Source organism: Rutilus rutilus, assembly GCF_951802725.1.
Source record: "Rutilus rutilus genome assembly, chromosome: 11".
Classification (NCBI taxonomy): domain Eukaryota; kingdom Metazoa; phylum Chordata; class Actinopteri; order Cypriniformes; family Leuciscidae; genus Rutilus; species Rutilus rutilus.
In genome coordinates, this window is record NC_140216.1 from 16,622,249 (window position 1) to 16,639,986 (window position 17,738).

A 17,738-nucleotide genomic window follows, 5' to 3' on the forward strand; every position below is an offset into this window, starting at 1 on the left:
ATTTGCTCCAAGTCAACTCAAAAACTTTTTGTGAGGATTTTGTCCAGTGCAGATGAAACAGTAACAATGAACATTGGGGGAGAAATGTCTAAAGCACTCTACTCCACAATCATGTGTAACCCATTCATATTTTATAAATGAAATGTTTTTAAGTTATGAAACACAGCTTTTGTTGAAGTTATGAAAAAAGAAATCAAGAAAAGCCGTAAAACTGGGAGGATGTGTTCAGTTCTGATCATGGTTTCCTACTTTCCTTATTTGAAAAACTGAGGACCAAAGACTTTAGATGTAGCAGTTTATGTGGAATGTTACTTCTGTGACTTTAAGTGCCTGAAACCAACTACAAACTGAAATGTATGTAAATTAAATATGTTTATTGTTTTGTTCTCTGGGCTATTGTATAGTACAGTATTTTTACTTTCAGGGGCAGGGCATTTCCTTTACAAATCAATAAAAACAAAGAAAGAAAAATAGCTGAATTTGCTCCTAGTCTTTCCCCCCATACTATGGCAGTCAAGGGGGCCCATCAACTGTATGGTTACCCATATTCTTCAAAATATGTTCTTTTGTGTACAGCAGAAGAAAGAAGTTCATATAGGTTTGGAACAACTTGATGCTGAGTAAATGATGACAGTATTTTCACTTTTGGGTGAACTATCCCTTTATCTTATGCAAAATAATCTTAACATGAATGGTCCTAAAATAGAGTAACAAACTACTTTTGCTCTTTTATTAGCCTATCAAATACAATAACATTCAGATGTGCTTAGGAAATGTCTAAATACTTTTTGGGGCCACTGTACTGTAGGTCTATGGGATATGGATGGTTTATATCTCTCATTGGGCAGGCTGTGCTTGTGTTGGATGTGTCACACTCATTGTTGCTGAGGACACAGCTGATGAACAGCTGTTAGGAAAGCAGTGAATGTACTTGCTGAATATGCAGTTTAGAAGCACCCGCACCACATGTTGTACTCTGTGTATAGGCTACAGTCTATTATTCAAGCACTGGCGTCATGGTACGTAATGTACTAGTGATTAATAATATCATTCATTGTGACAAACAGGAAGCGGTGCCATGAGCTGTTCGTAACCCGAGATTTCGGGTGTGTACAACATGTTTTCATCTCAAAATGGATATTTATGACTCTTAACCCTTGTGAAAAAGAAGTGCACCTAATTGTATTGAGTGTGCACTTGTAGTGTACTTCAAATCTTAAAAATATATATTAAAAAGATTCTACTTTCAGATAATTAATGAAATAAAAGGTCGCTTAAAAAGAGTACACTTTGACTGTTTCTTACACTTAAGTACACTAATAATGTCAAATTAAAAGTTTCACTTTAAAGTACATTTTAAATCATTGTTTTAATAATCTTTTGCTGTGATGACTAACATACTAAAGCACAAAGTGCTTGATTATAATTTAACTGTAGTGTGTTATTTGATATTACATTTAAAGTTAATATATTTTAAATGTTAAAATTGCAACTTCAGCATTACAAATGTGTAATTACAAATATATTTAAATACATGGCATTTTCAATAGAAATTATATTAAAGTATATTTTAGTTGCTTGTCAGTATATTATTAAACCATATTTTCAAAGACAATAGAAAAATATAAAATTACATATAAATATTTTCTTAAGTCCTACTTAAGAAGGTCAAACACTAAGGTTAAACATCAAGTCATTTTATTATTGTCATGTGTACAAGTTACCAAGTACAAAGAAAAACTTACTGAAGTACTACTCCAGACTATAGACAGACCAAATACAATAAACCTCACTGCTATATAAACAAAACAAATATACAGAAATTAATAAAATGATTATTAAACCATATGACTAAGATAATCAGTGACAATAAATGACATAATATAATAAAGTTACAGTGACATTTTTGTTGTTATGAAGTTTCCAGTATTCTTACCTAATACTAGCATAATGTCAGGGTGTGGTGTAGGTTGAAGGCGAAGAGGCAAAAAGGCTCCAATATAAACTTTTACTCACAATGTCACACAAAAGGTACAGACGGGCAGAAGGGTAACACACACCAACAAACGACATAACTATGACTATACATGACTCAGACAAGAACGGACCAAGACTGATTGAACAGAGGGAACTAAATACAGACACTGATGAACACTGATTAGGTGAGCACAGGTGACGCGGATGATGAAGACGATGAACAGGTGGGTAATTGAGGGAGTGAGTTCAGGTGTGAAGACACGAGGGATTCTGGGAAGTGTAGTGCAGACGAAGACAGAGTGGTGCAGACGATGACTGTGACACATAAGTGTTAGACATCAGTGTTGAACAGTCTTATGGCATTGGGGTAGTGCGTGTAGGTATAATCCTGAGCCTTTTACCAGAGGGGAGAAAAGAGAAAAGTGCCCGTGCTGGGTGACTGTGGTCGTTCATGATAAGCTTTGTCTTCTTGAGGCAGCGTGTAATGTAGATGTCCTCAACTGCTGGTAGTTGTGTGCCGATAATTTTCGGAGCGGTTTCTCAACCCTATGTAGGGCTTTCCGTTCAAAAAATGCTAAAATGTACTTTTTCACTACGGAAGGCAAGTACTGCATTCTTCTTTTTGACGATTTTATTCAGTTCAAACCAGCGCACATACCAATTACATTAACCAGGAAATACTGTATTTAAGAAGAAAGAAAGTGCACCTGGTAACACTAGCTATAATAAAATGACACTTCAAACTAAATTATGTGCAGAGGTTTCTACCTGACAAGGTTTAACTGTTAAATCCACTGTCATTTTGGCTGTTTTACACGACATCAAATGTGAGAAAAGTCAGAGCTTTCATAAAATTCTAAATGTCCAGCATAATTACAAAGTTTAAAGATGTGATAGCCTTTTTTTCCTACTCGGAAACTTTTAATTACGGTAATTCTGAAATGACGCACACTGGGCACAGAAACCAGTTAGGGTTAACAACTTTTCAAACTATAATTTTATTTAAAACCCCTGTTTTTCTGCCTTGCTGATTGGTGTTTGCTTCAGTAAATCCAGTCTAATTGGTTGTGTGTAAGGGTCTCGCATCATTTTATTTCAGTAATACAGACAAAAAAAAGATAAAAAAGAAAGTCGAAAACTTTGTCCTAGTTTCATCCATAACAGAGGTTGTGAATGTCAAAAACAAATAAGGGGAAAGACAGACTGGTGTACTAGACAGAACATATCTTATTTCTTAAACAAGTTAATGATTTCTGGCCAGCAAAGGCCATGTCCTCTTGACTCACTGTAATTGCACAGTGTGAGTTATAGAATATGGAATTGCAATTAATAGAGGAACAGTAAAAACCGCTTGGAGAAAAAAAGTATGGCTAGTGGGGCGCCTTGACCATTCGAGTGTGACAGATTGTTCCCTGTGATATTAATTTAAGACTCTTATGGGAAGCATGAATAAAGCTTGCTGTCAGATTGATGTCAGATACAGACAGCCGTGCATGTGTACCGTGAAGCATGGCCGGCTGTGATAAACGTTTGATAACATATTCTAAAATGATAGGATTTAAGCTTATTTTGATTACTCAGTCCAAATATTCTGTTCAGAAATGTTCATAAGCAATGGAATCATGATGTATATCATGAAACTGTTTGTGGAAACAAAAAGGGCCCTCAATGGAGCCATGCTGAGATGGAGGGCCATATGCTTTGCAATTCAGGATATTGTTTACTTGCTCATTGCTGTTTTCTGCAAGCAGAGGCATCTGGTTAGTATCTGTCTGAGGTATAAAAAAATAATAAAAAAATTCCATCTGCAAAGGGTGGTGTCCATCATAACTGTGTGTTTCTTTTTCCATCTTCCTCTTTCTCTTTCTGGTGCTGGAGACGAATTGGGTCAGAACATGATTCACAGTTTTAGATTTGACAGGGAAACACGCAAAACACTCTCAGAGTGACAACAATGCTGAAAAGACCAGCATATTGAATGCAAAGCTTTATGTTCCATCAATTAGATCATCATAAACCAGAACTGGTCAAAGTTGGTCTCCAGCAAAGAAATCCATGTTCTTTCTTAGCAAGAGATGCATTAGCTCCATTTTTCGTTTCTCTGTTACTCTTCTGTTTTTCTTCTTTAAATTACTTTTTGGATTTCTAAAGATCACACATTAACATTGAATGACAGAACAGGGCTTGTCTGATCTATTGTTTGTAGAAATCTCTCCTGGCTGTCACATTGTTTAAAGTTAAAATTAAAGATTGTCTGATCTATTGTTTGTAGAAATCTCTCCTGCCTGTCACATTGTTTAAAGTTAAAATTAAAGATTGTCTGATCTATTGTTTGTAGAAATCTCTCCTGCCTGTCACATTGTTTAAAGTTCCAATTAAAGATGTCACTTAAAAAAAAAAGAAAAAAAAGAGAGATGTTAGGCAACATGTGCCAGATGCGCCTTAGTTTCATCCAATTATATTGACTTTATGAACACTTTGTGACAGTCTAATTGATTATAATGAGAGTATGAATAGTCTAATTGGTGTAGTTTGGCTCTGGCAAAGAAAAGCACAGGTGTACAGGTACAGTATATTACCGTTTTCATGTTAATGCTGCTGGTCCAACACACAACCACATAATAACATCATCTTGGTACATGTAATCCGAGTACGGGAGAGTGGGGTAAGATGTGCCATTTTTTCTTTCTTTTTTTTTCTTATGTGGTCCTTAAGATAAGAGACAATTAGGCAGAAGTAAAATGAAAGTATCTAAAAAAATTCAGGATGTTTCCTATATTTTTAAATGATGAGAATACATCTATGACAAAGGGGCTTCATATTAAAAGGTGTTCCTGTGGCTCAGTTTACCCCAGATGGTAAGTTGCACCATCTGGGTGTAAACTGACCATCTAACTGAAATCCATGTGAAATTTTAAAGATCATTTACCTCTTTTAAAAAACAAATTTAATAATCAAATTTCCTTTTACAAATAGTCACATTTATTTTCTTAAAGCTAAGAAGTTGAAATGAAGTTGAAAATTCTATAGCTTAATTTTTTTGCATTTCTGAAACAATATGTACTTGTACTTTACAAACCTTGTAAAGTTGTAACCTTTCCAAAAACAAACTAAACAGAGAGTTTGTTGAGTACAAGTAAACAAAAACTGAATTAGAATGAATGAATGAATGAATGAATAAATGTCACTGAAACTAATAGGCTAAACATTTTAGTCAAAAGGTTCTGGGCATGGTAGTTTTTCTACAATGTTAGGCCATTAGGGACTATGGGTGGAAAGATATATATGATAAGCATCTTCTGGTTCTTATCAGAGAAGGATTTGGTGTACTTACATTGTTCCTATCAAATAAGCTCAAAATAAAAATAAATTCAAAAGAATAAACTAAGCCATTTGCGTAATATTACAGATACTTCAGATATTTAACTTAACTAGTGCCTTATGGTGGGTTGTTAAAACACTGGCTCAATTTACCCTACAGCATTTGGCTCCCTTTGCCCCATGGCTGCCATTTTGGACAAAACTAGCTAGCTTACCAATTCAAACTAATATTTAGCTAAATGATTTGCATAGTTTTATACATAGCTAAATCACCAATATGGATCATAAATATTTTTAACAGTACATTTAACAGTAGACTCAAAGCATCAATAAAGTTGTAGAATGAATTGAGTATTTGCTGCTGTACCCGCACTGCTGTAAAAAGCATGTAGAACAGTGTAACCAACCAACATGTTATCACACTTACAATTCGTATGTTCACTTAAGGATGGCATGGACTTGTTAGTTTTAGGACAGTAGGAACAAGAAACTTAAAGTAAATTCACCATTTCAGCCAACCCAGACAGCATAGTGTCGGCCCAGATCCAGCCCACATCTGGTACGCAGTGGTGGAAAGAGTACTAAAAAATTTGGTAACACTTTAGATTACAGCCCGGAAAGTACTGCGTAATTAAGACGAATTTACAGCGTAACTTTCGGTAATTCTAGTGTACCTATAAAGTATTTGCATGTAAGTATAAGGGAACAATATGTAAAGTTTGGGGAATAAAGGGATAAAATATAAGATTGTTGTATCATAATAGTAGAATAAGTATCCCTTAGTTCTATAATACTTACAGAATAAATAATTTGTTAATTCTCCTGGTTGTTATTATTCTCCAACTATTGTTCCCTTATACTTACAAGTAAGTACTTTATAGGTACACTATAATGAACAAAAGTTACACTTTAAAATCGCTTTAATTACGCAGTACTTTCCGGGCTGTAATCTAAAACGTTACCAAAAATTTTACGTAAGTAAAAGTATTGCTACTTAAGTAATAATTTACTTGAGTACAAGTAGAAGTACTGAAAAATAATACGACTCAAGTAAGAGTTAACAAGTAGTTTGTTACAAGTTACTACGTTACAAAGTACTTTAGTATTATCTTTCTATTTTACCCAAAATGGGGCGATGATAGCCATATAGAGCCCTTTTTTACAGTCTATGTATGGAACGCTGTATGGACCAGTGGCGGCTGCTGGTCTTTCAAAGAGGGGAAGCTCATTTTCGGCCTACATCATACAAATTGTCCATTTATTTATACATAAATTCTGCCCTACATTCCTTTTCAAGAAAATGCTCTGTGACCCTGTCGTACCAACTAGGCATCTTTTCCAGTGACTTGACCAGTGTCCTCCAATGGCCAGCAGAGCTAGGACCAAGGTTATAATCGTTAACGAAAACGAACGAAAAAAACGAAAACTAGGTGGGAAAACGGAAACTAGGTGTCCTTAACTGAAATAAAAATAAAAACGAGGCATTACAAAAAAAAAACGATAACTAACTAAAACTGTAATGTGTGTTTGGCAAAACTAACTAAAATAAAATAAAATTATAGAGTAAATGTCCTTAGTTTTCGTCTTTGTCAAGGTCTTTCATTTTTTAACGCTATTTAAAACACACAGCGTATTCGTTCAGCTGCATTTCCTTTCCTACTCCGTCTCTCTGTCACTCATGCTCACACACACACACACACACACACACACACACAAACACAGCCCCTCCCCTCCGTGCACACCGCGTCTCCATGAGAACGAGTGTTCGTTCGACGTTGAAAGCAATTCGCGAAAGGTTGGTATCTCTATCTCGTGAACACCTTTACACAATCATACATTAAAAAGTGGGATAAAAATATTTTAAATTATGAATATAATTTTGTCAGTGTGTTAATGTCGACCCGAGAAGCGATTGCGCCTTCTCGCAAGTTTGAGGTAAAATGCACTTTTTGGTTGTGGTTGTCGATGTCAAAACACTATATAAGCTGTGATTCAAATATTAAATAATGTTATGTCATTTTTTTTTTTACTTTTACACTGAATGTTTGCTGCTTCAATCCAGATGAGTAGGCTATTGACTGTATAGGGTAAATTTAGTATAGGGTGTGAAAATTGTACAGCTGTGGTGGTATTTGTAGGGTGTGAATTCTGTAGGCTATAGAAGATGTGTAGATTTTTGGTGGCTTGTGGATTTTGTAAGAGGTAAAGGAATTTCAATGGGGTGTGATTTTTTTTCCCTAAAATTGTAGGCTATGATGTTTTTGTTGAGTTATTATTACACAGTACTTTTTCTGACCTTTTTGAATCTTGCCCCTGACAAATAACCAAATGACAAAAAAAGACTAAAACTAACACTAAAACTAATAAAAACTTAACTAAAACTAAGCGTTTTCAAAAAAATCAAAAATAAACTAAACTAGCAAACCCACTTTAAAAACGAATTAAAACTAAACTGCATTTGAAAACAAAAAGTCAAAACGAAATAAAAATAAAAACTAATGAAAAATGCAAAACTATAATAACCCTGGCTAGGGTCGAGGGCCGTCGGCACAAAAAAGTCTAATAAAGCAATATGAACAGCCAACAGCAGGGGCACTAATACGATCACTTATATGCTACGTGTAAAAAACAACAACTGAGGAAGAAGAGTCGGCCTATAGCCACTGACAGAAAGTTAGTTTTATAAGGCTGCACTTTTAATTTACTTACATTATATTTGAATAGTTAAGTTATAGTAGGCTATAGCAGTCGTCTCCAACGTGGTGCGTATGAGTTGCCAGCTAAACACATTCTATAAATAGCCCCAACTTGCCATTTAGCGATCCACTAGGTGTTTCTCAATGTCAAGGAAGGATCCTCGGAAGCCAGAATTTCGAGGATGCTACGTCATCGACATCCGTCGAAGGACTGTTCCAATGTCGAGGATCCTCGGAATTTCCACCAAGGACTGAGTCCTTTGTTCGAAAAATATCCCATATACAGGAAAGGATGCATATGTGTAGCCTTCGCGCTCTTCGCGCTCTCAAATCACCCACAATCCTATGCGCGCAGCTTTGCTATCTTGTTCAAAAAATTCAAAATGTTGGACGTTAACGGATCAATATGCTTTCAAATGTAAATATATTTACGTTACCAAACATTTGTTTAAAAAAATAATTACATCCATTATGTTATGGGTCAAATTGACCCGCACTGTTTAAACACACTTAACAGTCAAATAATCAATATGATTAAAAAGGAGTTTATTGATTTAAAAAACGATTATATTGCCTGAGTGAACAGAACTGCGTCCATAGCAACGCTCTGTTTTTCATTTTCACTGACGTAATGACGCACTGACGTGCACTTGCTAGCCTGTTCCATTTATGTGTTCTCCGAATGCTAAAGAGGAGCCTCGCCTAGCCTCTGAAGGAAGTGACTTGGAAGGACCAGTCCTGCCAAGGAAGTATCCTTGACATTGAGAAACACCTTCAGTAAAACTCCAGACTTCGAATAAATGGTATCATTTTGCGACCTTTTCAACTAAACGTTTCAATTTGAACTTTTGCCTCTACAAAATTACCCAACTCTCTTTGATTATACGCTGTAATTTGCGTTGCGTATGAAACATCAAATGGCAAACGCTCAAAAAGCGGAACAAAATTTTTTTGATCTGCAGCGCAGAGCATTATCAGCTCGGCCCAAAAAACAGCGATCGCGGCCAAAGCAGCTGTGGGCTGATCTCGATCAAGCGAACATTATTACACAGAGCTGCACGATCCACTGAGAACCATTTCAATTCAGCGCAGAATTCTCTATCTCCATAAACACACAGATGAAGCTTGTAAAAAGCCAGATGAAACAGCGCTGATATTCAACATATTGACGCAAAAAACAGGCGAAACATTGTTCCAAGAACAAACCAGTTAGAAGACATTTCACACCACAACTTATGAATTAACTTTAGTAAAACAAACTTTTTTGGCAGAAATGTGCCTATATTCATATTAAAAATGGTGTTATATTAATATAGTCATGTATAAATGTATTAAATGTAGCCTAATGTTTTTGTTTAGAAGTTATGGCAGTTTATTTATTTATTTATTTTTGCATTTATATTTATACTAAATGTTTGGGCTACTGTTTTTGATAACACATACAGTAGGTTTATAGAAAATATCAATATTCAATTTATTGAAAAAATCAATAAATATTTCATAATTTTTCGGGATTTTTTTTTTTTTTTTTTTTACGCTTGTAAGGCCCCGTTTACACGATGGGAAAACGCAGATATTTCCCTGCGTTTTGGCCTGTCATTTACACGAAAACGCAGTTTTTATCCCAGAAACCGATTATTTCTAAAAACTCCGGCCAAAGTGGAGATTTCTGAAAATACCGGTTATGTGTTGCTGTGTCAACTGGGAGAAACGGGGTTTTATGTTCTCAAACGTCACATTGTGCGCCAGAAAACGCTTACGTCATGTGAGCGCCCTATGTTTAGAGTTTGTTTGGCTACTGTTTGATCATGGATGCTGTTATGGTGATACTCATTTTTACTTTTGTGCAAACGCTTTTGGCCTGTTTGCATTTGCTTCGCTATCTGTCCACACAAACGAACCTCGCTCTGTTGTTTTGAAAGGAACAGGAAGTCGCTCGTGCTATTCGTTGTTGTCGATTTTGAGGATTCTGATTGGCTTGCATGGCTTTATCCTTCTCCCTACACTGCCGCCCATAGGTTTGGCATAGTTATGATGTTGCTCGACGGCGTATTTATGCGGGATGATGTAAACGACAACTTTTTTGAAAACGATGTTGTGTGCACAATGTTATTTTTGAAAACGGAGGGGGGGAAATATTTGTTTCTCTAAATACCCGGCTATGTGTAAATGTGGCCTAAGTCTGAACCAGAATATCAAGATATTTTATTATTGCCCATATGATGGTGAAAAGTAAAAAAGCACCACCATGTTATATGTATAATTTATACATAACATGGTGGTGCTTTTTTACTTTTCACCATCATATGGGAAATAATAAAATATCTGTATAACAAATAAAAATCCCTTCTAGATTATTTTATCCCTTGAGGTAGCCCTCGCACAAAAGGTTGGAGACCCCTGGTATAGTAACTATATGTTTTATAATTACAAGTTTGTGTGATTTGGGGTTTCTGTAGCCAGTGACTACTGGTAGAGCATTATTTGTATTTTATTGCATTGTACATTTTTTGTTTTTATTTGAAAACTGAGGCTTCATTAATAAACACAACCCCAATTATCATCATTGGTTTTGAGATGTTACTTGCTGTGAATACCTTGTCTGATAGGCTACAGTATTGTGGCATAGTATCAGGACATCCTGGCTAGTGTCTGTCGCACACGGCTAGGGGCGAATGGCCGGATGATGGGCCTATTTGGGAGAAAGTCCAGGGCTGTTTTTTAGCCCCAGTCTGTCCCTGGCTATAGGTATAATTGTATGAATGTAATAATATAATTAAGGTATAAATAATAATATAATAAAGTATAATAATACTACTACTAATAATATATTTTTAATTATTTTAATAATTATTACTAATAATAATAATATACAAAAATATAATAAGTAATAACATAATAAAGATATGGATGCCTCCTGGACGCCTTCCCGGGAAGGTGTTCCGGGCATGTCCCACCGGGAGGAGACCCCGGGGAAGACCTAGGACACGCTGGAGAGACTATGTCTCCCGGCTGGCCTGGGAACGCCTCGGTGTCCCCCCGGAAGAGCTGGAGGAAGTGTCTAGGGAGAGGGAAGTCTGGGCATCCCTGCTTAGACTGCTGCCCCCGCGACCCGGCCCCGGATAAGCGGTAGAAGATGGATGGATGGATGGATGGATAATAAAGATATAAATGTATAATTGTGTGAAATGTATAATGAAAATTGGCTAGCAATTTCGACAAGCAAATATCAAGAAATAGGTTGTAGCAGTTTGTCTTTCGACTACACTTGCAAAATCCGCGATGGGACTGAGCTCGAGTAGCTTCAGCATCAGCGATTTTTTATTATATCAAAAGGAGATGCAGCCTTTCGACAGGCCTCCAATCATCACGCAGAAGCCAGGAGTCCAGGCCAGCCCAGCCCACTCCTCCATTCACCCCCAGAGACGCTGAGCGTCCGTGGGCGGGACATAATCGCAGCATTTATCCAATGACCGTCTAGTTTCGAAGCACTGAAAAAAACTGTTCAAGCAGCCCCATTGAAGTCAATGGACGCTGGGCTTCAACAGGGAAATGCACTGTGACGCTACGGGAATGTATGAGAAGGAAATCGAGTCAGCCGACCTGCTATATGTAGATGATTCTGAACGAACTCGTCTTTGAGATTAACGTGTTCTAACGCATTTTTAGTCAATAAAATGTTAACACAATAGTACATATTTGACCATTATTTTTTTTACATTATAGTGAAAGCCGAGCTTCCCTTGCAGTCTTAAACAAATCCCCACTGCTATGGACTACTCTCATGTCATATCGGTTTCATTCATACTGGAAGCCCAGTACATACTGATTCATACCTCGTGCAGAAAGTCCACAAGTGACATTTCAGGAAATCTATATTATTGATATAATAACATGCAAATAGAGACGTTTTGACTGATGAAACATGAAGACAACCACATGATAGCGATAATATATCTGTGTTCATCAAGCCATCTCAGGTATTTTCATAAGAATGATGTATGTCTTTAATGCAACACTAATCAACATAGCCTGTATCATAGAATTTAAGGTTACACTTTATATTGATAGTCCACTTTAGACATTCTACTAACTATAAGTAACTTTTCAACTTCATGTCAACTAACTCTCATTTGAGTAGCTTATTAGTAGACTGTCAGTGTCAGTAGACTGTTAGGTTATGGTTAGGTGTTAGCTAGGGTTTGGGTTAGGAGAATAAGTTGCCAAGTTACTTACAGTATAGTCAGTAGAATGTCTGCTGGCGGACCAACAAAATAAAGTGTTAGCAAATATTAAGCAGACTCTATTGACAGTTAAAGAGGCTATATGCAACTTTTTCCCCAAAATAAACGTAAGAATAGCCTTTTTATTTGACCATTTATGACTCAAACATCTTCTGATGAGCATACTGACACCTTGTCAGCTCACAGTGGGTGCACCTATAAGCCTGTATCCTATTTTTCCTATTTTCTGTCGGGTCGGATTTTTCGCGCGCTGTCTGCGGATGTGACGTCAAGAGCGTTCATGTTAAACGTTTCAGATCACTCTGCCACCACCGCTAGTCAGCAAACAAACTTAGTTTCTCAAACAATATATGTATTTGACTGTTCTTACCTCTGTAAACATAATGTTGACTTCTTTTCAGCGGATGACTTGTGAAGTGTGCACGTACGAGAGCAAGCAGAAAGGAAGAGCAGTTCCGTTTTTTGGCCACAGGTGTCAGTCGCGAGTTTAAATTTCAGAAAATCAAATGTAGCCTCTTTAAGTGACATGTACAGTAGTTGCAAAGTTACTTATAGTTAGTAGAATGTCTAAAGTGGACTATCGAAATAAAGTGTTACCGAATTTAATCAAATATTATATATTCTTACTCTGTGTTAAGAAGCAACACGCACCATGCAACATGAAGCAACACTCTTATTTCACTGTTGATTGCTAATGTTGAGGTACTAGTTCAGCTTCGTACACAGTTTATTTTGTACATTTAGTTTAACTGCATTGTTAAAGAGTGCAAGCTTTACCATTCAACTGAACTGTGTGCATGCATTTTTTAGACTCTTACATTGTTCTTGCTCAGTCCATGCAATAACTGCGTCCTTGTTATGAGCCAATTTTCTGTACTTCAGCTGCTCAGTGCTCTAGTATTATCAATGGGATGACCCATTTCAGGAATCAGAATATAAGCATAGCTCACTTACATTCACTAAAATATTGATACGTTAGTGATACCAGAGAATGTCTAATAGGAAGAGAATTGGCACTCTCTGCTTACTTCCGGGTTCTGGATTGGTTGCAGTAACACGTCTCTGTCCATGCGGGGGCGCTCGCTCGCGAGTGCAGAATGAATGGAGGTCTATGGCGAAAAACCCTCAAAATCCACTTTTCTCAGGATATAATTTTTTGTCTAGTAATTTGAATGTTGTATTCGAAAGGAGATACAAAGAAATTACACATTGCTGGGTGTTAGATTTTTTAGAGCCACTTATTTGGTTTAAAAAGTCTTTTAAAATGTCAATGACGTCAGAATGCTGACGTCATTAGCAGAATGCTAGCGTGTTATGGGCAACAACAACTCAACCTGTAAGAAATCGAAAAGAAATAAGTACTCGTTCATTCAACTTTCGACCTATAACCTATGTTGAACTTGCAAAGCCTACAATAAAATCTGAGATTTCTCAACGGCAATCGGGTGAAAGAGACACATTTAGCCGTATAGCCCCATTGACTCCCATTCAGTCTGCACTCGCTCGCGATCACCCCCAGTGGAATTCTAATGGAACTGCAACCAAAATCAATACAATGGGGCTGAATAGGGAGTGCCAAGGCTCTCCGTAGACGGACTCTGGTGATACTGATTTAAAACGCGATGCGAGCGCCAGTGGTTGAATGTCAAAGCGCGGTTTGAACGCCCCGCCCCCCAGCCGAACAGGAAGTTTTGATTGGTTTTGCAACCGAGTCAGAACCTGTCAGTTATTGGCTGAAGCGTTTCAAACCTGTCTGTTATTGGCTGAAGCGCAGGGCTACACCGCAGTAATTTGAAAAGTGCCTGTCAAATGAAAGCTCGTCCTGTTGTCTGTCGGCACCTTTGTCAAAGTACTTTGTACTTTTGGTGAAAAATAAATGTAGAGAAGTTGAATACTTTATTTTTATTCAACTCAAGTAAAAGTAGCTGTGGCGAGCAGGACGAGGTCGAGGGCCGTGGGAGAACGGCACGAGGCCGGTGGCGTGATTGCAAATGAGTGACACCTGCGCGACGCACCGGTCTCGCATCTCTCACGGAGGAGCGGAAGCATAAAGGAGGAGCGACGACAGTGAAGAGCGAGAGAGGACAGGCCTGATTTTTAGTTCATGTTTTGTTTCTGTTTGTGTTGCCAGCAGTCGTCCGTGAGGGGCTGCTGGCTTTTACTTTCATTTTTGTATTTGTGTATTTATTTATTAAATATGTTTGAATGTCCGCCGGTTCCCGCCTCCTTCTTCCCATAACATCTGAACCCCGTTACAGTAGCACAAATTAATTATACAAAAAAAATGACTCAAGTACTGTAACGAAAGTATTTGTAATTAGTTACTTTCCACCTCTGGGTACACGTGGATTCCGCACGTACCAGATGTGGGCCGGATCTGGGCCAGTATGTTGCTGTCTGGGAAGTTGCATCATCAACTACCACTTTATGGGCATTATTAAACAGTTTCTTCTTCTTCTTATTATTTTTGAGAAGAGTTTGGAACAGAATAGATCAATCTTATCAATAATCTGTAGCCTACAATGGGGCAATCACTTGGGTGGGCGACTCAAACCACAGTATATCAGACATTATTTTATGAATTGTCATTTTTGCAGTCGGAATCACTGTGATTGAATAGAAGACAGGCACATGTCTCTCTCTCTCTCTCTCTCTCTGTGTGTGTGTGTGTGTGTGTGTATGTTTAATGGTCAAAAACTTTCATTCTTTGTGGAATGTGTAGTTTGATGACTTTTCCACACATTCTGTAAGGGAAGACTCCTGTAATGACATGCAGAGGAATTCCCAGATGTGTGTGTGTCTCTCTCTCTCTCTCTCTCTCTGTGTGTGTGTGTGTGGAAGACCGATTCTTTCTTCCCATGGCAACAATAACCAAACTGTTTCATCGCTCACCCCCTCGTCCCAGTTTAGAGCACTTGAAGTGGTTGCCAGGGTAACCAAGGAAAACAAACAAAACAAAATAACAAACAGACTAAACAACACCAAAACTATGCAGTCAAAATAGGCTTAGTTTAAAACATACTATGGGTTGCTAGCACCTTCTTACTTTCTTTAAACATACTTTTATGTGCACCAAACCTGTCATTATGATTTCTCTTTTTAAGGTCAAAGTTCAAAGTTGGTTGTTGACTTTCAGCTTATTGGAATTGACAGAGAAGATAAATGTAAGGCAGTTCTTGTGCTCCTGTTGGAACTTCGTTGGAAGTCGGCACAGACAGAAGGCTGTTTTAACTTTACGTCATCTTACCTGAGCATTCCAATATGTGAATAACATCATAAGTTGCCTAAAATGAAAAATGTGAATTTTGTTTATATATATCTGCAATCCTAGTATCAGTTTCCTTTTTTGATTGATGAATATAGACTATTGATACCTGCAGAAATAGACAGTTCTTTCCTTACAAGCAGGTGCAGAACTCACATGCTAGTTGGTAGTCAGCTGTAGTCTTTCCGGTGTGTTCAAGCGTAGATTTTTGGCCCAGACACAGGCGACGCGAGGCGATAACCTAGTCGACTTTCATCTCTGTTAGTTCTTTGAGGTCGGCTTGATGTGTCACTGCCTTTAGGCAGCTGACTTGTTGCCTTGCTGCCCTATCTGGCAATGACTTTTTCAGACTTTCAGACTGACTTCTGAGGCAGCAAAACAGTTTCTTGATCTACAACACAATAGAGAGAGAGAGAGCTTTGGTGATAGCTAAGTGAATATTTAATTACTACAATACTAATTTATCGCTATAAATCACATCAAAAGTGGAAAAAGTTGGTCAAAAACTTGACCACCAACCACAACTTCAGATGGAATATTTATTTTTGATCTTAACTGTTTCAGAATGAAACACACAGGTTGTGGGTTTTCAAAGGTAGCAAGGGATACATCCACGCTACCTTCAAAAATTTATCAGAAGACAGGAAATGATGTCAAGAGTGGATTCAGACCTGCCTTGATGCCTTCCTACCTTGGAATGCATCCTCTGGATGCAGCATATTAAAGCTTTTGGATGCAGCATCTAACTGAAATGTAAAAAGATTCCACATTTTGCTTTAACAGTATGTGTCTAAGTATGTGTTTACATTTGTCTTAAATCGATGATACCACAGTAAAAAACATTAAAACATACCTTGGTATTAGTCACTACTATCAGTGCGGTGGTAACTAAATGTATGTTTACCATTGTAAATCTTCATAAATGCTACTATTTTAGGCCTCTAAATTATCACCATGATCAAAACTGAAAAACCTGTTGTACAGAATCGAATGCATGCTATTATATGTTTTGCCACCTAAAATAAAAAGTACCGAGAATTTCATCTTATTTTCTGGTCATATAGCTATCAGCAACTGCATCAAATTGCATATTTTTGCCAACTTAGGTATTTTTCCTCTTCAAGTATGAACTCCATGTTCTCCCCTCATACTTTATGAACCATAAAAGCCTGACTTATCAAATACTATCCTCAACAAAAACACATATGCAAACTTTTTTCTTTTTAGATATTTTGACTAAAGGTTCAATAAGCAGTTCCATAAAAAAAAAAAAGAAGAAGATTTTTCTGACTGTCATTTCATTTGTCAGGCTTTTTATTAAAGGTATAGTGGAGGATTTTCCCGAATTTTAGAAAAGAACCGCCCTCTCCACTTTTTGAAAAAATGCACATGCGCAACACTCTACCTGCTCCCGAGAGGGAACGCCTATTAAACGTGTGCACGAGAGAGCATGCACGAGCTAATCATAGCTTACATTAACTTTTACTAGCAGTGATTTTAAATGGATTTCTCCAAATAGCATGCCAAACTTTACCTGTCAAGTAGAAACTTCGCGACTGAGGCATCAGTGGGAAGCCCAACCTGTGTTTTGAGTGCACGCCATCGTGTGAATCGTGTGCACAAGCACGTACGACAGCCTTACGTAAACATATCACCAGAATGATTGACACTTAGGAGGACCAATAGTCTTGATGATCCACCCGGAAAAAGAAAATCCTCTGCTTTACCTTTAAGTACCAATACTAGTTTGTAGTAGTTTTATAATTGTATTTGATTAGTTTATACATTAGTAGTAGTTTACGGTAAAAGTTCAAATAATGAAAAGCAATGGTATTGGTTTATTTGGTTGGTTTATAAGAAATCCACATGCTTCATCTGAATTACTAAACATGGAGAAATTAGTTTCACATTTGGATCATTAAAAGGGCTACATGTTAGCCTGGGAAAACCCAGACAACTTCCGGCAAATTTAGATTTGCTCTGCAAGTAGTCTGGCAAAGAGCCCATTCAAGCCTATTTCTAATCCGTCGAAATCGCGGCACCAATCAGAAATGTTGAGGCGGGCTTTACACGATGACGATCGCTCTGATTGGTTTTAGGTCTATCCAACTGAGCACAGAGGCATTTGAGCGACGTCCGTTAAGCGGACCAACGTTTAAATGCATTATTATATTCAAATTGCAAACACATGAGGACAGTCTTCATGAAAGACCCACTGGCAGATGAACGTGCTAC